This window comes from Bos grunniens, chromosome 26 (genome assembly GCF_055505025.1).
Source record: "Bos grunniens cultivar Pamir isolate PY7600 chromosome 26, Bosgru_T2T1.0, whole genome shotgun sequence".
Lineage (NCBI taxonomy): Eukaryota > Metazoa > Chordata > Mammalia > Artiodactyla > Bovidae > Bos > Bos grunniens.
Window position 1 is genome coordinate 44,915,528 of NC_141190.1, and position 19,574 is coordinate 44,935,101.

Genomic DNA, 19,574 nt, shown 5'->3' on the forward strand with positions numbered 1-19,574 from the left:
TCTGTCCCGGGTAAGGCCCCGGCCCGGCAGGTGTAGAGACAATAATCACCGATGCGCATGTGCGTCACACAGCACTGTTTACAAAGCACTTCCACGCACACCGTCTCCTTTGACCGCTGCTCATTCATTCCCTCATGTCTCCAGCCAGGGCAGTGCCGGCTCTGGCACCATGAATCAAGATGTGAAGAAGAAAGTGAGCCTTCCCTCATGCCAAGAGTCCACAGCCTAGAGCAGAAGGCTGATCCCCTAACCAAGAGTTCTCCCCTCTCTCAAGGGACGCTAGGAGAGGCCATGATGAGGGGAGAAGGGCAGGGAGCAGAGAGCTGGGATTTCCCGGGGGAGGAGCAGCACAACTGAGCCACCAGCTGCAGGACAGCATCACTGAGACCAAACCCAACACCAAGACGCACAGTCAGGGTGGGCGGTCAGTCACAGAACCGGCCACCCTGCGGTCTCCTCAGGCTTCACCCAGGATGGCCGAGTCTGTGAGCCCAGAGGCCTCTCCCTTCCACCCACGTGCAGCCTCCCGGGGGTCTCCTTCTCCCGCCTCGGCACAGCTGGTTGGGGCTCCGGGCAGCTGGATGGGAAGAAAGGAGAGAGGAAGAGAAGGAAGGAGGGAGCTTCCGGGCAGTGGTGGGGGGCGGCGTGGGGTGTAGGATTCCAAGCAAAAGAATAACATGATCTTGGCAAGCTGCCCCGGGTCCCACTTCAAGCACCGGATTCACTTAAATCCGTCTTTGCTACTTTCCAGAGTCAACAGAATTTGTTGAATCTCCAGTAGGGGAACAATCTTGAGGGAACAAGATTTTTTAAGTGCGCATAAATGAGATGTTTTCCCTAATCTGAATTTGGGGCATATTGACGCTTGGGAAAATTTCCAATGGCTTGACTGGGGGCTCCGACACTTCTTTAGAACATCTCTGTAGAGAAGGGCTTTGACTTTTAGATGTTGCAGAGATGGAAATACATCTTGGCTATTTATCAAATTAATCACCTTATAATCTAAAGACAAATGGGATTCCTAGGGCAGTATTCAGCCAGTAATTTAATACTTAAGTTTTCTGATCAATAAACCATTGGCCTGTTAGAATATTTAAGTCATGCTTAGAGTCATTCAGGAAAAAAAATCTATTAACTTAAGTTCTTTGAAGGGATGTCTTTAATTTACAATGTCATTTTCTATTTAAGCATTGCATTTTACATTATTATAAAACAGCACCAAACTTAATTTAAATAAAGATATTAAAAATTTTAAATCAGAAATATGTTGTAATTTATTAAATGTTTTATTCAACAAGTACTCAAGTGCTAATAGAGCTTACACACACACACACACACGCACTATGGACCACCACGCTGTACAACCCCAGGGGGCACCATTCATCTCTTGATCTCAGGAAATGGTCCAGGACTGTGCGAGGCTCTTGGGATACTGTTGTGGATGTTTGTGACCCCAAAATTCATGTGTGAAACCTTAACTCCCAGTGTGATGGTATTTGGAGGCGAGGTCCTTGGGAGGTCATGAGGTGGAACCCCCCTGATGGGGTTGTGTCTGTTAGTAGCTCAGTTGTGTCTGACTCTTTTCGACCCCACGGACTCTAGCCCACCAGGCTCCACTGTCCATGTGATTCTGCAGGCAAGAATGCCGCTGCTGCTGCTGCTAAGTCGCTTCAGTCATGTCCAACTCTGTGCGACCCCATAGACGGCAGCCCACCAGGCTCCTCCGTCCCTGGGATTCTCCAGGCAAGAACACTGGAGTGCATAGCCAGTTCCTTCTCCAGGGGATCTTCCTGATCCAGGGATCGAACCTGGGTCTCACACATAGTAGGCAGATTCTTTACCATCTGAGCCACCAGGGAAACCCATGTCTAAACCTCACTTGATGGGGTTAGTGCCCTTATAATAAGGCTCTCTCTCTCCCTCTCTCTGTGCTATGTGAGCAAGAATATAGCTGTTTGCAAACCTGGAGGAGAGCTTTCCCTAGAACCCAACCATGCTGATGTTCCAGCCTCCAAAACTCTGAGAAATAAATGTTTGCTGTTTAAAACACACAAGTCTAGGACACTTGTTATAGTTTCCTGAACTACGATGGATGCCATAGTGATAAGACACAGTCCCTGTGCTCGAGGAACACGCAGTGGAGTATGAGACCATCTGGGGAGGGGACCCTCAGGGTACCAAGGAGCAGGACCGGAAAGAATTGAGCCCAGGGCACCCTGGACCCCAGAGAGGGTCCAGGCAAGGATCGTGGGATCTGGGAAGTGCCCAGAGTGACTCCAGGAATGTTAAAGCCATGAAAGTCTCTCTGAAGACTCTCTAGCTGAGAAGTTAAAAGATTTATCCAGGCTAACCCAAGGAGCTTTAAAAGTAGAGTCACAATTTACTGCCTGTCCAAATGTAGCGTGTTTACACTCGTGGGTTAAAGGTTATGCGAGTTATTGGTGCTTAAAAAAAAAACTTCATAGTAAAATATATTTGAGACCATGTAATGATAAGGAACATTTGGCATGTTGAAGGAGGAAAAAGTGCAGCTGTTGTGGAATTCTCCCCTATAAAAACATCTGACTCTGTGAACTGGGCTGGGAGGAAGCGAAGTTTCAAAGAAGTCCATTTGGAGTCACACATAAACGGGGTCTGCTTAATGCAAAGAGCGCATGTTCTGTCGTAAATGATTTCCACCTCGGCACCTTGGACGTGGAAACGCAGCCAGCGTCCCTCTACAGCTCATTTGTTATGTGGCCTCTGATGTGGGTTTGGGGCAGTTGTGTGAAATCTTCCTAGAATTCCATTGCAGCAAATCTTCAGAGGGAAAAACAGCAGACGGGTGGCTTTGGAAGTCACTGCCATTTGTAATAGATCAGTGTGTCCGTCCGCACCACTGCTGACCAGGAAAATGAGATGCAAGCCTTCAGTGATCTGGAGTTTTTGCCAGTGGTCATGTTGGATCTTCAGATGCAGCATGCCAAGTGTGGAAAGGAACACCCGTTCTGGAAGTGTCTTCTAGGAGAACGTAGAGAGCATGCATGTGTACGCAGCTGGTAATGGAGATGAAATACTTATTTAGCATCTTTGTTTTTAAAATCATTTTTTAAAATGTTTATAGGACTAAAGGCAGGGCAGTAATCCTAGCTGATGTCTGCCGAGTGCTCCTGTGTTCCAGGTAATATAGTAGCCAACCTACACGTTTGGTCACAGGAGAGGCGTAGCTGCAGGAAGTGGGGTAGAACAGAGTGCTATATGCCAGGCACAAGGTCAAGTGCTTTACATCCATTATTCTAGCCGATCCTTACAACATCCTTTTGAGAAAAACACAAATACGAGCTCCTTTTTACAGATGTGAAAGCTGAGGTTCAGAGAGGCTCCTGAGTTGTTCAGGATGACTTCTACAGGCCAATTCTCTACTGCTGAGCTCCACAGCCTCTGCTCGGCAGCTCTGGGCCATGCCACGTGCTCAGTGGCTCAATTGTGTCCAACTCTTTGCAACCCTTGGACCGTAGCCCATCAGGTTCCTCTGTCCATGGAATTTTCCAGGCAAGAATCCTGGACTGGATTGCCACTTCCTGCTCTAAGGGATCTTCCCGACCAGGCAGGTTCTTTACCACTAGCGCCACCTGGCAAGTCCTAGTGGGTACAGGGCAAATTGTAAGTGTGTGCTCAGTCACTCTTTCATTTCTGACTCCTGTGCGACCCCATGGACTGTAGTTTGCCAGGCTACTCTATCCATGGGATTTCCTAGGCAAGAATACTGGAGTGACTTGTCATTCTTCAGGGGATCTTCCCCACCCAGGGATCAAACCCTGTCTTCTGCGTCTCCTGCATTGGCACTTGGATTCTTTACCACTGTGCCACCGGGTAAGTCCCAAAACTGCAAGGGAGCGACCCCTTAAAGCCTTGGAAGTTCCAGTGCTGTCAGACCTATTGATGTTGTTGTTCAGTCGCTCAGCTGTGTCCGACTCTTTGCAACCCATGGACTGTGTCCAACTCTTTGCAACCCATGGACTGCAGCACGCCAGGCTTCCCTGTCCATCACCATCTCCTGGACATGTCACACCCATAAGTGCAATTAAGCCGTGTGCACTGACCAGCCACTGAAAAGTACCAAATGTGTGGTGTGTAAGAAGCTCTCCAGGAACAAGACTGCCTGAAGTTGGCAAGAAACATTTTAAGTAAAACAATTTGTAATCAGTAAAACCCCGGGGTCTGAGAAGCCTATTTCTTCATCTTTCTTGGAGAGGTTAAGACGACTTTAAATTACCCAACAAATTAGTTCATTTTAATGTCAGAATGTATTAGGGGGAGGGGAGTTCTGAGGTGAAAGAAAAATAAGTGTAATTGCTTCTTTTTTTCAAAATCACATATTACTTTGTTCATTATGAAATAATGAAGCATTATTTAATCCCATTATGAAATAAATGAGATTGAGTAAACAACACATCTGCATTCATGCAGTGATAGAAAGTCAGGAAATGTTTGTCCCGCTGACACTTGAAAGTATCGGCTCCATTTTTCTCAGTAATGAAACTGTAGGTGTTTTCATTACAAAAATATATTTTATAAGAAATACAAATATGGCTTTATTAAATGAACTGTTATGGGACTTTTCCTACTGAAGTCTTTCCTAGATGGTCGTGTTTTGAAATGTAGATTCATGTCTTCAAAATGAAGCCCATCTGTAGGCAGTGATCAATGTCTAACAAAATCATCAGTGAAATGAAAGAAAAAATAAAAAAGTCAAAAGACTAAGGTTAAGTCCATGAAAGCCCTATTTCCATATGTACACCTGCCCTCTTGTGGCATTCATCTGTATGGTCGCCTACCATGCATTTTTAAGACTTTGAACGTGGATTATTTTAACCAATATCCTATGTAGCGGTCTGTGAACACACCTAACTACAGAGCCTCATCCTGGAATAGTTATTCTTTCCCATAGGCATTTATCTGCCCGACCTTAGAGCCTGCAGGGCATGCTCACATTTGGTGAACATAATGCTCAGGAAAAATTCTAATTAATTGGCATTTTGCTCCTTGGTCCAGCTGCTAAGGCTGCATAAAAATTTACCCCAAAATATAAACAACCATTCAGTGAGTCAGGAACTCAGAAAGGGGATGGTTTCTCTAGGGCCTCATGTGGAGACAGAGATCTAGGGCTGGGAACATCTGAAGGTGTCTCCACTCGGATCTAGGGGTGGAGACTGGCTGCAGGCTGGGGTCTCAGCTCTTGCGCACTGGGCTCTTCATGAGGGCCAGTTTGGGCTTCTTCAGAGCATAGAGATCAACCCCGAACATTCCTTGGGAGGACTGATGCTGAAGCTGGAGCTCCAGTACTTTGGCCACCTGATGAGAAGACCTGACTCATTGGAAAAGACCTTGATGTTAGGAAAGATTGAAGGCGGAAGGAGAAGGGGACGACAGAGGATGAGATGGTTGGATGGCATCACTAACACAACAGACGTGAGTTTGAATGAACTCCGGGAGTTGGTGATGGACAGGGAGGCCTGGCGTACTGCGGTTCATGGGGTCACAAAGAGTCAGACACAACTGAGCGAGTGAGCAACAACAAGCGCAGAGCATCAGAGAGTGTCCTGAGGGAGGCAGAGAGAGAATGTCAGCAGAAGCTCATTCTTATGACCTAGCCTCAGAGGTCAGATATGGTCACGTCCACTCATTCTATCTGTCACCAGGAGCCAGCCCTGATTCAATGAGAAGGGACAGCATATTGTCCCCTGAATGGGCATGGAAACAGTCATGCATGGGTCTTTGGGGGCCGTCTTGAAGACTGACTGCATACATTTCAACAACAAACCAGCGTTGTGTTTTATCTGTATGTGGGATATGACTGCCTTCATCTGCTGCCCAGGGTCCTAACGTGCTCTCCAGCCAGCTGTGGGTCAGCATTTAGGATTGAAGGCCCCTGTTCCTCCAGGAGAAGAACTGAGGGAGAAGTCCCAATCAGAGTAAGTCATCCCGGGGAAGAAATGAAATCGTAGAGAATTTAGTTCTGGAAGGAAACAAGGGAGGGCAGGGGAAGGGCTCTAGCCCCCTCCCAACTCCCCACCCTCACCTCCACCTGTACTTTAAGAGGATTTCATCAGGGCTCTGGCCCCCCTCCCAACTCCCTTCCCTCACCTCCACCTGTACTTTAAGAGGATTTCATCAGGGCTCTGGCCCCCCTCCCAACTCCCTACCCTCACCTCCACCTGTACTTTAAGAGGATTTCATCAGGGCTCTAGCCCCCTCCCAACTCCCCACCCTCACCTCCACCTGTACTTTAAGAGGATTTCATCAGGGCTCTGGCCCCCCTCCCAACTCCCCACCCTCACCTCCACCTGTACTTTAAGAGGATTTCATCAAGGACTCCAGGGGAAATGCAAATGACTAATACAGACGAAAACACACACGCCTCAATTTCATTAGTAACCCCAACAATCAGATACCCTAGAAGGACTTTTTCAGGCAGGAAAGGTGTGGTCAGCATGCTTTCTCAATGGATGTAACCTCATTTAATCTGAAATTTTGCTGTTGTTTATAATTATCTGAGTATATCTCAAGTCTTAATTCAGATTTTTTTTTAATTTTTAAGAATATGAGTATCTTTTGGTCTTAAAAAAAATTTGTCTGTATTCAGAAATACCAGGGCTTCCCAGGTGGCGCTAGTGGTAAAGAACCTGCCTGCCAATGCAGGATATGCAAGAGACCAGGGTTTGATCCCTGGGTCTGATCCCTGGGTCGGGAAGATCCCCTGAAGGAGGAAATGGCAACCCGCTCCAGTATACTTGCCTGGAAAATTCCATGGATAGAGGAGCCTGGGACCACAAAAAATCAGACACAACTGAGCGACTGAACACACCACAACTGTGAGATGGAGATTTCACTCCTGATCTCAAACACTCAGCTTTTTTTTTTATTTTTCAGAAAGGAGACCCCCAGGGGCAAGTCTGGGGAGTGTGGGGATCCCAAGAAGATGCCACTGGACTTTGGCCACGAACAACAGACGAACGGGATTTTCCCCAGGACTCCTCTTTCTGATAGGGTGTGGGAAAGCGTTCGAGATAGAGAGAGCAGCAGGACCCAACGTGGTGTCAATGAGCACCATATGCTTGGGAAGTGATGGGCGCTCAACGCCCAAAGGTGACCGAGGAAGCAGGTGGTTAAAGCTGTACGTGGAGGTTGATGCTAAAGGCCATGGCAGGGAGGTGAACTTGATTCACTGATGGGAGCCTCCAATGTTTTTTAAGCGAAGGTACCATGCAGTTGGGTGTGTTTTAGGGTCATCACTCTGAGCATGGTGGCCATGGAGGAGCAAGCGCATAGGACAATAGAGGACTACATGGGAAGGATTAACTGGGCAGTTGTGGTGAGAATGGAAAGAAGGGAATTATTAAAGAGATGGTCCTAAGGTGGAATGGCAGGATGCTGGGGATGAGAAGGAGGGTGGAAGGCATCTAGCTTCAAGCTTTGGTGACTATACAGATGTCTTTAACCAAACTGTGGGCTACAAGGGGGAGGAGTGCTTGGGCTCACATTTGGACTTGCTGAGTTTCCATGTTTATGGGTCATATAAGGATACCGCCCAAACCCGGGCCTGCCTTGGGGAATATTCATCTCATTAGGGTTAAATCACTTTTCCCTGTCTGCATGTCTCCTCCCCACACGAATGCAACCTCCCAGAGGGAAAGATTGAAGGCAAGAGGAGAAGGGGACGACAGAGGATGAAATGGCTGGATGGCATCACCAACTCGATGGACACGAGTTTTGAGGACGCTCTGGGTGTTGGTGATGGACAGGGAGGCCTGGCATGCTGCTGTCCATGGGGTCACCAAGAGTAGGACACGACTGAGCGACTGGACTGAGAGCGAAGCCGCTCTCCTTTATCTCGCATCTCCTGTGCCCCTGGAGAGGGTGCAGCCGGCTTTGCTGCATCAGTGGTTGTCTAGGTAAGTAACTGAGCAACAAAATGCATGCAAGGAGGAGGGAGGGGGAGGTAGAGGGCGAAGAGCAGGGCTCAGAGGACCACCAGTGGAGAAATTAGTTGGAAAAAAAGGGAAGCCAGGCAAGGTACTGGCAAGGAGCAAAAGAGAGGAGGCAAGAGATCCGGTCAGCAAATGCATCGACCCCAGTTCTTCCAAGTCAGCAGACAGAGCGGCAGCAGCAGCAATGAGTCCCTTGGACGCAGTCCCTGGATGGAAAGCCAGCACTGGCCTGCTCACCCAGACCCTGTGGGCTGCAACATGTCAGGGCTGGTTCTCTCCCCTTGTGCAGTCTGCTCCCTGTAAACAGCCCGTGCGCAATCCAGCTCGTATCACCGGCGCTGTTTTCAAAACAATGGGAAATGACCAGAGAGAGGAATCATACAGTAGGTTCCTTGCCACACCTTTCATATCATACTGATGGAGAAACAGTTTCTTAAGTATTATTAATGACCTGAAAGATTTCACTAAGTGGAGAGACCTGATGAGGGACTAATTTTTACTAATGGAGCTCCTTGGGACAGCTGTAAAAATCAACAGTCCTCCAGATGAAAGTGAGACTCTCGGTCCTCTGACACTTAGTTGAATTTCTTGGTTTTTAATGGATTTACTTAACGTGGGAAGCCTCCTGTGATGTTCTTTGTTCTGGGGACTAGGAGCTGCTAGACAATTAACTAATTGTTTTACTGATCGATATCTAATTTTTAGCTGTTGTCATAAAACCAAAGTAGCAGCAGAAAATGTAGAAAATGGGGGAAAAAAATATCCCCGAACCCTGCCCCCATCACAAACGTCTGATCACAATTGCACATTTCCAGTCCTCTGCCCTCAGCAGATAGTTTTGTAGTTGTAAACACTGAGAACATTGTGCCCTGCTTTTTTTCACTTAACATAATCTGATTCTTTTTTATGAGCAATGAAATTTGATACAAGGTGCTGCTCACACAGTTTTTTTTTTTTTTTTGAAAGACCATCATTGCAGGGATTGGTGAGTATTTTCTAAGCCCCATCGACTTCAGGGAATCAGGAAATTAAACTTTTTATTTATTGGTCTTTGACTTTCCCATAAATGGACACAGTTCTACCTTGTTTGACTGCACTGTAAAAGCAGGCATGGGCTGAACAAAGGCCACGCCGATGAGTAATTAGGCAGCAGGCAGAGACCGGGCAGAGCTTTATGGGCCCATTAGTACTTGCCCAGCTGCTTTCAAGGTTCCAGCCTGCAACTTGGGTGTTAGGTACCTTTAGTGTCTTCAGTTAAAAAAAAAAAATGACCTACGTGTTTTTTGTTGCTGTTGTTTCTGTCCAAATGTTTAAAGACATGAACTGATCTCTGCAGTCCTTTAAAGGAAAGGAGAAACGGTGTTTGTTACATATGTAATTTTTCTTTTTTTACTGCGCTGGGTCTTTGTTGCTGCTCAGCTTTCTCTGGTTGCAGTGAGCAGGGGCTGCTCTCTAGTTGCAGTGCGTGGGCTTCTGACTGCAGGGTCTTCTCTTGCTGCGGTTGGAGCACGGACTCTGGGGCATGGAGGCTTCAGGACTTGCGGGTGGTGGGCTCAATAATTGCGGTTCCCAGGCTCCAGAGTGCCGGCTCAATAGCTGTGGTGCACAGGCTTAGTTGATCGGAGGCATGTCGAATCTTCCCAGATCAGGGATCGAACCTGTGTCTCTTGCATTGGCCGGCAGATTATTTACCACTGAGCCACCAGGGAAGCCCCTGTGTTGTTGTTTTCTTTTAACCCATGTTCTGGCCCCTCTCTCTATGAAATCGCCATGATGGCTAGGACCCTGTGCACGTGTCCTGACAGCTGGGGGACCTGAAGACCCTCATTACTGCTCAGTAGAGGAGGGCTCAGGTCCCTGTGTTCTGGGCACCACCCAGCTTCTATTTCGGCCAAACCAGATGCACCCCCAAATTGCTCCATAAATTTCCCGCCAGCAAGGTTCCAGCCTTTGAGGTGGATTCTGTATGTTGGAGGGCGATGTTGCTGCCTCCTATGTGAGCCCAGAGGACATCCTCCAGAGGCAGCAGTACAGCTGGGGCGGTGGGTGGGCTTGGCTGATGGCAGCGACACAGTGTCCCTGGCTGGGACCCGGCGGTCCCCCTACTGGGACATCATGCATCATGACAAGGAGGCCACAGAGGAGAAGGAGGAGGAGGAGGGGATGAGGCGGATTCTGGGGCTGCTGGACGATCCCTTGAAGACTCGGACTCTCCTGGTGGGCAAACATGTGACACCGGCTGACATCACAGTTGTCAGCAGCCTGTTGGGGCTTTATTCACAGGTTCCGGAGCCTTCTTTCTGCCAGGCCTTCCCTAATACCAACTGCTGGTTCCTCACCCACATGAACCAGCCCCAGTTCCGGGCTGTCTTGGGGGAGTTGAAGCTCTGTGAGAAAATGGCCCGGTTGGATCCTAAACAGTTTGCAGAGAGCCAGCCTAAAAAGGACACTCCATGGAAAGAGAAAGGTTCTCAAGAAGCCAGGCAGAGGCCCCAGGCGAAGCAGAAAGAGGAGAAGAAGGTGGCTGCCCTGCTCCCGAGGAGGAGCTGGGTGAATTGAGCAGGTGCTGGCTGCTGAGCTGAAGGCCAAGGACCCCTTTCTGCTCACCTGCCCAAGAGTGTACCTTCTTGTTGGATGGATTTAAGCATGAGTACTCCCATGAGGACATGCTGTCTGTGGTGCTGCCATATTGGGGAGCATTTTGATCAGGGTGGGATTCCCTGGTGGCTCAGACGGTAAAGCGTCTGCCCACAATGCGGGAGACCCAGGTTCAATCCCTGGGTCAGGAAGATCCCCTGGAGGAGGAAATGGCAACCCACTCCGGCACTCTTGCCTAGAAAATCCCATGGATGGAGGAGCCTGGTAGGCTATAGTCCATGGGATCGCAGAGTCGAACAGGACTGAGCGACTTCACTTCACCAGATAAGGGTGGCTGGTCCCTGTGGTAGTCCAAATACCACTTCCCAAGCCTCCCTGAGCTGCAGCCTTGTCACTGGGCTGTTCCAAGCCATTTGACAAACTGAGGAAGAATGCCTTTGCAAGTGTCTTTCTCTACGGAACCAACCACAGCAGCTCCATTTCCAGAATCTGGGTCTTCCAAGGCTTGCGCTTGCCTTTCTGTGGAGCCCAGGTTGGCCTATGGACCACAAGTCACGTGTATGGTGGAGACTGGATTCTAGCAGTGAGGAGACCCAGACGGTGGTTGGAGAATACTTTTCCTGGGAAGGGGCCTTCCAGCATGTGGGCAAAGCCTTCAATCAAGGCAAGGCCTTCAAGCGAACATCTCTTGCCGTTGCCTAGCTGCTGTACCTGCCCTTCAAGGAGAATGGGGGTCATTAAAGGAAATTGAACGATGAAAAAAAAAAATAAAAGCTGTGTTCTGAATCTGATTAATCTTGTGTACACTTGAGTGCTTGGGGACTTGCAATATAGATGGAGTAATTCATTCTATAAAGTCATCCCAAGCTTTCTGGAGTGTCTCTTTCATGCTGAGTGGGGATGGTGGTCTGACCTCCGCACATTTTCGTGACATCCCCGAGAGACTATGTGGTTATGACACACTCCTCTGAGAGCCCACTGGAGTTGTTCATCTTAACCAGAGTCCTGGGGGGAAAGCGGTTTTTGCCTTGGGCACTTTTCCTCATGAAATGTATCTCTTCATATATATTTAGTCCAGAGCAAAAATTGTTATCTTCTCTACCTGTGATCACAGCTATTAAATAAATAACTAAAGGGAATCTATCTTCAGAGGAGAAAAATTGGGGGTTTCTTTTCCACCAGTGTGACCTCAATAAAATATTGTCATCTTTGTAGACCCATCTTTACTTACCTGCTGCAGCTTTGTAAAGCAAAATGGTCATTGCCGCTTCTAGGATGGAAAATGTCCATTTTATTAAAATTCAGAAGGTTAAAAAATGCCCAGATCTGTGAACACTGGTTTTAGTGGTTGGTGTTTTGAAACACTCCCTTGTTCATCAGCGCAATACAGCGTTGGTGAAGGACAGACAGAGAACTAAATGTTGTGACAAGGTCAAGGTGAAAGGAATGGATGTGAGCTTGTCCCCAAGGCCCTGCAGCCTGGGAGGAAGATGAAGCAGATACTCAACAGAGCAGTGGGCTCAAGGCTCAGAGGAGAAAAAAGAAGTGTTACCTTCAGCTTGGGGTCAGGGTAGAATGGCATGGTCTTCCCTTAGCAAGGCTGGGTGAGGGGTCAGGCCACGTCAGACCCGGAACCCACCCAGTGTTTCTCAGTTCTCTAGGAACTAATGCAATCCACGGCTGGTGCAAGAGAATTACAACTTGGAACCTGACTTTGTGAAGATACAATGGCAAAAAGCCTGGATAAGTAGTGGGCACAACCCACAGCTCCATGCATCCAGGAGAAAAGACCTAGAAGGGGTCACCCTGCCGGCCTCACTGACTGGCCATTGGAGCCTTCCAGGTGGCTAGCTAGAGTGCCTGTGTAAAGTACTCACCCTGCTCCTGACACTATGAAAAACATTTTGCATGTATCCTCTCATGAATAAGATGGTTAGATAGCATCATCAACTTAATGGACACGAATTTGAGCAAACTTCGGGAGACAGTGGAAGACAGAGGAGCCTGGCATGCTGCAGTCCATGGGGTCACAAGGAGTTGGACATGACTTAGCAACTGAACAAGAAAGCATCCTCTCATATGATCCTTAATCCTAGGAGGTGAGTGCTATAAGTAGTCCCAACAAAAGAATGTGCACAGGAGTAACTGCCCAGTTCTACAAAGGTAATAAATAACTGTGCTGGGTACCAAAACTGTGCTCACCCAGTAAGCTAAGGTGGCTCAGATGGTAAAGCGTCTGTCTGCAATGCAGCAGACCCGGGTTCGATCCCTGGGTTGGAAAGATCCCCTGGAGAAAGAAATGGCAGCCCACTCCAGTATTCTTGCCTGGAAAATCCCACGGACGGCAGAGCCTGGTAGGCTACTGTCCATGGGGTCGCAAAGAGTCAGACACGACTGAGCGACTTCACTCACTCACTCACCCTTCATAACTGCCCACTGCAAAGGCCTTCTGAGCACTCTTTTCAAAGTCCCTCCCGATAAAGCCTGTATGCTAGGCAGGTGTATCTTGGGGCCTGGGGGTACAGCAGAGAGGTGGAAGGGCACAGTCTTCTACTGGCCCCAAACGCTGCCAGCATCCAGGCCTGAGAACCTGGCCATGTCCTGGTGCCATCTTCTGCTCCAGCACTCTGCCCGCTTTCTCACATTTTCTCCTGTTTTCCCTGCCCACCAGCCAGCGCTCCTTCTTTGAGGGACTAATGAGCTTCGGAGCTGGAGTTCCATTGCATTTTAGACTGGCCCCAGTTTCCAGGGCTCTTTCAACCTCTCTCCTTGGCAATGAATTTCTAGGACACTCAAATATTTACTTCTCATGTTGGCTCAACTATTTTATAAAGGTGATTTGTTAAATGAATAACCAAATTAGATCCAGTTTCGATATCTTTGTAAAGGATCCAAATATGTTCATGAGTACACTTTCCTCAGTCCTGTGCTCCAATTCTATGAACCTGCTCCATGCGTCGAACCACCACTGTACTACTGTGCTTGCACACTCGAGTGCACACGTGTGCGTGCACACACACACACCGCACCTGCTCCTGTGCACGCTCAGGTGAGTTCCTCTCCTTTCCTCACCTCTTCGGCAGCATCCTCAGTCCGCCTGTCACTTCTCCAAAAGCTCCGGTGTGCTGACAGTGCGTTTCATTGGGTCTCACCAGCAGATCTCAGCCCTGGAATCAGCCAGGAATGGGTGAATGTACCGATCTGGGTGGGACCCAGGCTCTGGCACTGCTGAAGGCTCCCCAGGAGATGAGATGGACAACCGGTGTCAGGAGCCTTGGCTGGCCTCCTCATGACTCCGTCTCCTCACTCCTGCAGGAACAACTTCACTGTCATCGTTTTCTCCTGTCTCACGCCTGACCTGTTGAACCTGTTAGGAAACCCCAATGTAGGATCATGGATTCTCTAAATCCAGACCATCTCCCAGCTCCAGGGCCTCCTCCAGCTGGGGCCCTGCCCACCTTACCCAAGGTCCCACATGAGTCGTCTGCTAGAGGAAGACCCACCGTCCACCTCCCTGTGAGGACGTGGTCATTGCAGGGGGACTCAAATCCTCCCTCTCCACCTGAAGATTTCTCTCATCTCCTCCCACCCCCTCACGCCATGTACCCCTCACCAGAGGCGCGACCCCCTTCCAGGCACACCCCCCTCCAGACAAGCGCAGCCTCGCCTGCTCCTCCTGCATCTTTGGGCTTCCTAGTCCATCCATGTCCATTCTGTCCTGTGCCTTGGTTTGCAAGCACCACTTTTTCCTACGCTAATTCAAATCCTAAAAAGGAAAAAAGTTGGGGGGTCAGGGGCTGGAGGAGGACTCTGAACACAGAACCAGAGAGGTGGCCATATGGGAGGAACTCAGATCAGCATCACTGGCCTTGAGGGTGGAGGAAGGGGCCGTACACTAAGCTTCCGGAAACTGGAAAGGGAGAGGAAATGGATTTTCCCCTGGGGCTTCTGGAAGGTAGGAGAGCCCTGCCCGTACCTTGAGTTTTGCCCACTGAGAGCCATTTTGGACTCTGACCTCCAAAACTGTGAAGATAATAAATCTGCGTTGTTTTAAGTAAAAAAAATATATATATATACATATATATATCCTTCTGCTGACCTTTCCTCCATCAAGCTATCATGCCATCTCTTCCCTGCACATCCAGCCTCACCTCGAGTTGACCCTCTCCACCTAGCTGTCTGCCGGGGGGCTTCTCCTGTCTCCCCCAGGCACCTAGAACGGAACCCAGATGCAACCACACTTGTCACCTTCTCCCCCAACCCAGAGCCTTTGTTCTATCTTGAATAGCTCGATTTATCTGAACAAGGGCTCAATGCTGCCTAACTTTACCCAAGAGCAAACCCTGTAACTTCACGCTCCCAATTATAAGGTGGGAAAACAGCAGACCTAATTCCGTCTGCCGAATAAACCCTCACGATTACTCTATTAATTCTTAATTTCACCTATCATTATGCTTTCAGTAAGTCAATGAATAAAACCAAAATAACTGCTTATATCCATACGTAATCAAAATGTATTTAGTGCTTTAGCAGTTTGTTTTTCTAATTTTCCTTTAATTAGCTGAGAAAGAATTAAAGTCAATTCCTCATCCCGCAGATAAAAAATTAGACTCGGCTTTTACCCTTACACATATCCAACTTTTAATGTACACAGGATACACAAATTCATAATCGTTCTGTAATGTAACATGTATCCAATATTAAACACATTTCTATGACATTTATCTTATCTCCCTGATCACAGATAATATAGTTATAATTATGCCCTTTCAAAGTATTATCGCCTGATCCACACTTAATTGGCATTCTGAGCTTGAAATCTTGGCTACTGCATGCAGGGATTGCAGGATGTTTTTGTCCTCTGATAATCTAGATCATGTGCATTTTGAGCAAGTATGGTCTGTTGCTGCTCACACTTGTAGTCCAATGCCCAAAGAACGGGCTTGAAAAATAGTCATTGAATGATGGATAAACACATAGGATGTTTGGGAATGTCTTATGTATGTTCACATTGGTATCCATGAGACCGTGGCCCACAGAGAGTGGGGCAATTGAGAGGGGTGGGGACAGAATCACATTAGAAATGAGCTGGAAATCAGCCCTGATTCTGTTGGCCGACATATCCGCCTTAACCATCACTGACTCAATGGATATGAGTCTGAGCTAACGCCAGGAAATGGTGAGATGGACAGGGAGGCCTGGTGTGCTGTGGTCCATGGGGTCACAAAGAGTCGGACACAACTGAGCGACTGAACAACAACAGATCCTGATGGAAGAGGCTGAAGTCTCAGACAGCTGTATATCAGCAAAGCTAAATCCTTCCTTTAGAGCTCTAGAATGTCACAGATATTAGGCATCGGTTTCAATACAAAATAGGCTTTGGAGGAACAATATGATTTCTCCCGCGGGCTTATGTTGAGACTTTCCCATCCTTTTTTGGAACCGCGTGTGATGACATTTGTTGGAGAAGGATTGGATACACCACTCATGGCTGGTAACAGTCATGGAAGCTTAGAGGAAGGTTGTAACAGCAGGAGAATATTTAAGACAACTTCAGTGTTTCTCTTTCAGCCTTAAGGAATAGATAGCAATGTGTTCTTGGGCAGAAGAGACTGGGTTCCGCTATGGTCCCGGATAACCCTGTGAACAGCTATATGGCACCCGGGTAATGACGGAGTTGTTCTTTCTTCCGGGAACTAGGGCTGTCTGCTACTGATGATACAGCCTGCCTGGGGCCCAGGCGGAGTAGAAACGATAGTCCTTGTATCTGAATGTTCTGCTCCTATTTGGTGGGAGGCGGGAGATGCTCCTGAGCCTATATCCCCCAGTTCAGGAACTCGGGAATCTGTTCAATTTCGGTGGAGAGAGAGAAGAATGCATTTGAAGTTCTCTTGGTTGCTGTGTGCAGAAATCATACACTCCACCTCACAAACTCACCGATTTCATCGAGCCATTGTCAAGTGAATTATGGTTTTCCTCATTGCCCCATGCATCCAGTGAGTCAGGCTCTGACAGGGGGTTGATTTGTTGTTTAATATTTGGGGGGTTTATTTTGGTATAGTCGCAACGTGTTTACTCAAATACCATGTGTTAAATGAGATGTTTTCATTTGTTTTGATAGGTACTTATAAAGGCAATGTACCGCATTTCACACTTACACAGCCCGTCCGAGTTCACAGCGCGGCACCCGGATTCCCACAAAACCTCCCTTGTGTGTTTGGGACGCACCAGCCTCGTTTCACCCAGAGAAGAGCAAGGTTTGTGCAGTGCTGTCAAGCCCCGGAGCCCAGAGCCGAGCTGAAGGGGTCTTCCCCAGTCACGGGACCAACGATAGTGGGTGGCAGCAGAGAGCTCAGAGGAGGAAATTTATTCTCCTTGCTTGTTTTATGGTTCTTAGGGTGTTACCATAACAGCATGAATTCCTCCCTGAACTCAGCAGAACATATGGGAAACCTATACTTAGCTTATCATTTCAAACCCTTCCTCCCCCACACCCTTCTCTCCCCCTCCAGGAGGCCTCAGTATGGTACCAATTCTGTAGGTAAAATAAAAAATGTTGAATTGAGTGAAGTGGTAGCTCTTCCAGATGCATGGGCGAGCAGTGATGTGTCCTGAGCTTTGACTGGAGTTACAATTGAGCACTAACCTGCAAAGACAAAATTGTTCTCACAGGGGTTGTTGTATTACACACGGAAGGGGAAACACAGCCACCACATCAGACTCAAGCGTGGAGCCACCAGAACAGATGTGACTGTGGCCAAAAATGGCCAGAAAATATGCAATACACAGAGAGGGCACAGAGCAATCCTTACAATTGGCCATAAATGCCAAAACAGACCACACGAGAATGGGCTTCTCTGCTGAAAACCAGACAGTGTTGATGAGTTGATCTCACACAGGAAATCATCACACTGCTCTTTTAAACCATCGAGTCTAAGGGTCTGCGGGTCAGATTTTTACAAGTATCAGTTAGAATGTCAGATAGTTATGCACGTGCCTGCGACACACACAGTAAGTAACTGAAGCTTCCTGGTTTGGGTCTCGAATGGATACCAGGCGGCACCACTGCAAACATTATTGAATTCTAAGCCGTCAGCTGTTCTTTTAGTGTCTAAGTCATTTCTAGGATGGCACAAGTCCAAGTCTAATTCATTAAAACAGAAGAAATCTATAAACACCTGCATGTAATTGATTAGTAAGTTGGGGTTTCTTTAACTGGTTGTTTATTCCTCTGTTCAAAACAACATACTAAAGCAAAGAACCAACAATGCCACATCATTGACATTTTGCCAAGTTATTAGACTTATTTTTGTAAAGTGGGTTATTTTATTAGGGATGTCAGCTTCAGAGCCCCTAAAACCTACCCCTCTGTTTCAGTGCTGTATTCTTTTGATCTTGGTTCATTGGACTGAGAATTTGAGGGCCTCGGACAGTGTTGCTTTTTACATAGAAATCAACTGAGTGAAAAAAGACTGGTTTTAAGGGCAAATTATCTAATTTGTGTTTATGGAGATGGTAAATACACTCTTCACTTCCAAAGAGTAGAGGCTGATCTTCCCCCATTCTGATGTCCCTGCTTCACAGAATTGCTGATTTGGCTCTATTACTTTTTTGGTAATTTTTAAATTTCATCATCAGTACATTGAATGTGGTGGTGGGGGGTGTCGCTTTTTTCCCCTCAATTTAGTTATTTTTAATTGGAATATAATTGCTTTACAATGTTGTGTTAGTTTCTGTTGTACAGCAGGGGATTTGTTCACATGCCCCCTCCCTCTTGAGGCTCCGGCCTCTCTGGTCGTCACAGAGCGCCAGTCTGGGCTCCCTGTGTCATGCAGCAGCTTCCCACCAGTTCTCTGCTTCACACATGGTAGTGTATATACGTCAATGCTACTCTCTCAATTCGTCCCCCGCCCTGAACTTGAGAGTCAGGGCCAGTGCAATCTCCGAGAGGCTTGCAAGCACTTGCTTATTTTGAATATCTGCATCCAGGACCCAAGAAACAGGATTGGACACCAGAAGCCGCTCAGGTGTCATAAAATCTGCCTGTGAATAGAATCTGGAATTAAACCAAACAAAAACAAGGCATCTCTTCGAAACTGGGGACAAGAGAGATCACCAACAGTTTCCCACAAAAAAGGAACAGTAAGTGGGAATACCCATGATCACCAGTTTAAGATATATAAAATGTTCCTGGATAGCCTCTTTATTTTAGTGTGTCATTTTTAATTTTTAATTTTTTTTCTGTTTGGCCACTGGGCTTCCCAGGTGGCACTGGTGGTAAAGACCCCGCCTGTCAATGCAGGACACGTGACAGACTTGGGCTCTATCCCTGGATCGGGAAGATTCCCTGGAGAAGGAAATGGCAACCCACTCCAGTATTCTTGCCTGGAGAATCCCAGGGACAGGGGAACCTGGTGGGCTGCCGTCTATGGGGTCACACACAGTCGGACACGACTGAAGAGACAGCACATTTGGCCACTAAGTCATGTCTGACTTGACTGTCCATAGGATTTTCCAGGCAAGAATACTGGAATGAGTTACTATTTCCTTCTCCAGGAGATCTTCCTGATGCCAGGCATCTTTTTAACCCAGATATTGAACCTGCGGCTCCTGCCACGGCTCCCACATGGCAGGCCGGTTTTACCCCTGAGCCACCAAGGAGGCCCTATCAGTGAATTCTACCAGAGGTGGGGCCAAGGTGAGCACAAACCCTCCCTCTTGGATGGGGTGTCACTAACTTTAAAGTCAGCACAAAGAGTCTGGAATATTTGATTTGTCAAACATTATGTCGTTTTCAGAGTAAAAAATTATTATTCACTCAATTGCTCAGCCATGGAATCATATATTACACAATGAAAGCCAATGTTCAAGGGTTTAAAAATTTACTCCTTGCAAATTGTGATCAGCGTCTTCTGAGCCTGTCCTGCCCGTGTCCCCCACAGGCCACACGAACGTGGATGTGACACAGTAGAAACACCCTCAAGGGGAGGGATGTGACTGGTATGG

At 47.7% G+C, this 19,574-nt stretch overlaps 1 long non-coding RNA gene and 1 pseudogene across 2 annotated transcripts; both read left to right on the top strand.

Moving 5' to 3' along the window:
- Nucleotides 1-7,632: 7,632 nt before the first annotated feature.
- Nucleotides 7,633-17,132, top strand: LOC147344514 (uncharacterized). The gene is made up of 2 exons (XR_015155522.1): nt 7,633-7,934; nt 16,690-17,132. It is a non-coding gene; the product is annotated as an uncharacterized LOC147344514 (long non-coding RNA).
- On the top strand, nt 9,625-11,359 carry LOC147344515 (elongation factor 1-gamma pseudogene; annotated as a pseudogene). Its single transcript, XR_015155521.1, has one exon. The product of XR_015155521.1 is annotated as an elongation factor 1-gamma pseudogene (transcript).
- Nucleotides 17,133-19,574: the final 2,442 nt, after the last annotated feature.